The sequence below is a fragment of the Halyomorpha halys genome, unplaced genomic scaffold, assembly GCF_000696795.3.
Source record: "Halyomorpha halys isolate HHAL.00 unplaced genomic scaffold, Hhal_1.1 Scaffold78.1, whole genome shotgun sequence".
Classification (NCBI taxonomy): domain Eukaryota; kingdom Metazoa; phylum Arthropoda; class Insecta; order Hemiptera; family Pentatomidae; genus Halyomorpha; species Halyomorpha halys.
This window is the reverse complement of record NW_027108467.1, coordinates 36,804-39,555: the sequence shown is the minus strand read 5'-3', so window position 1 is coordinate 39,555 and position 2,752 is coordinate 36,804.

The window sequence follows — 2,752 nt, the reverse complement described above, 5'->3', positions numbered from 1 at the left end:
GTGTAGAGAAACTACCCATTGGTAGCACTCTAATGACATTTTACATTAGCTGGTCTTGTGGCCATCTTCTTTTCAGGCGCCTCGGAGGATTGTCATGAATGAAAGAGGTTACAAGATTAGAAACTAGGAACGTAAAATATAAAATACAAATATGAGCAAAATATAACGATTTATATAATATAAAATTACTAATATAATCCATGAAACCATTCTGAATCTTTAGATTAGCTTTTACTACAGAAAATAACATTAAAGTTTACCTTATCTACTATTGAAGAAAATCTGTAACCGAATCGCCACATTATTAAGATGGTAATGAATATCCAACACACATGGGTTGAAATGGTAACATTCTTGTCAAACGGAAGTTCGTTAACGTAGAAGAGTCGTATGATGGAATACACGTCGCTGAAGGATATGAGGAACACTGACGTTAAAATAAATAAAATCTGCAATGAAAAGAAATCCTCTATACTTTCGCCTGATGAGCAAAGATTTTCAAAGCAGACAACCATTTTCTCCGACAGTACTGCAGCATTCTTTCCTTGCAATGAGAAACATCGCCTTAAGACCTTAGTGATTGCTTCGTAACGCAAAAATAGTATTGTAAACAGCCTATCCAATAACAAATGAACCAAAAATATAGAAAAGTAACTTGAAAAGCTACAAAGAAGAACATCCAAATTCGATAATCAATTACTCTGGACGCCCAAAGAGTATACGCCAAAATAATAGTAGCTATAACCAATAGCATAACTTTACTTGGGTTAGAAGGGGGCACTTTCTTGCCAACCGAAAAGAGATAATAGTCAACTACCTGTATCTTCTTCAGACTTGTTTGTTTGTTTGGTTGTTTAGTGGCGCCAAACTTCATTGGTCATCAACGCCATTTATATTTTATTTAATTTTGCTAATATTCGTTAAATTTTATTTATTTTTTGATTTGATTATTTTATTTATTTATTTTTAATTTTTTTTCCTCCTTATTATTTTTTTTTTCTTCCCATCAAGTTATATTTTTGTCAGTAAATTTTGTGATTTCAAAAACCGAAACACCAATTCTATTGCCTTATCATCGTCTCCAATGGTTTTTGAGATATCTTGGTTTAGTCCTAAGCTATTGAGGAGTGGTGTAAAATATGGGCATCGTTGGAAAACATGGCTTATTGTTAAATTGTTATTGCAATACTGGCAGTTCGGAGGTGTTTCTTTTGATATAAGATAGGAGTGGGTGAGCCTCGTGTGACCTATTCTCAGCCTAGTCAGTACAACTTCCTCTCTACGGCATTTGCGACTGGAGGTACCCCATGGCTTGACATCCTTTTTAATAATTTTTAGTTTGCTCATTGGGCTTGTGTTCTTCTTCAGACTTCAAGGCTTCAGACTTGTGTTCAAGCTGTCCAATCTGGTCCAGTTCCTCAGCCACATTAATGACACTCCGATAATAATTGAAAGAATTCGTGCTATGTCCAGAAACGACTTAAGGTTCATAATGTCTTGTTCCCAACGAGAAGAGGCTAAGTGAATATTGAAAAGCAGAAATGGCCACATAGTAAGGAAGCTCAAGTTGAACAACTTCCATGATATTCTGAATTCACCCTGTGAGAGAATTAAACTAAACAAACCGACTGGTTTGAAAACCAAGGAATAGTGATCGACTTCTGCAAACACGTTACGTGGCTCTCTTTGAATCATGTTCTCTTTTTAATTTTGTAAACCGACTATCTAAAAGTTTTATCTTCGATTACTGTTGCATTTTAACTTTATAAGACGGAGTAATTTGCGATAGTAGACTTTATGGAAACAGTCAAGACAAATATTCCACTAATATTAATGGATTAGGATTAATTCATTGGAGTGGTCGATTCAGTAATTATTATCCTAGGAGATCATGTAATTCGTTATACGGCATCAAACCCTCCACTCCCGCCCTCCATGGTAGCCTTACTTATCTGTCTTTTCAAACGGACAACTTCAGCGCGTAAGTTGGTCAATGAACGACATGTCACAATCTCACAAGAGGAGATCGTATCGCTAAAAAAAAGGCCATCCTTCCCCGCCGGACCCGCCCCGCTGAGCCACAGGTGAGCGAGGGCCCTATATCACTTTTGAAATATTAGCTTAAAACAGGAAGGAGAGACTTTGAGATAGGCAATATTTAAAAAGCCCCTGAAATCGAAGAACGGCATCAATTATATGAATACCGTATTATTAAAGGTACTAGATTCTATACAAGATTATGGATAGATATAATTGGTTAATAACAATAGTAGCAAGACTTAATAAATACTAAGGTTGGATGGTCATTCTTAGTTTTAGCTAATTTTATAATCCAGATCAAAATCATTTATGTTTTTTAAATAATGGTATCCTATTTATAAGTAAATATTTTCAAGGTATAATAAAAAAAACACTAAAAGATAAAGGGTAATTAGGTGAGTGAGATAGGCAAGATTCATTTTAATTATTTGTAATCTTTCTTGATGTAGAACAGGCTTTTGATTGAGTCTGGCACCCAGGACTGCTATACAAGATCCGAAAATTCCTACCCCCTACATATTATCTCATTATCCGTTCTTATCTCTCAGACAGGTTATTTCAAGTAAATCACAACAGTGCTTATTCATCCCTGTTTCCTCAGTCTGCTGGTGTACCTCAGGGTAGTATCCTTGGTCCTATTTTTTATACAGTTTTTACAGCTGACATCCCAACCCATCCTAACACTATTCTCACCACGTATGCCGATGACACA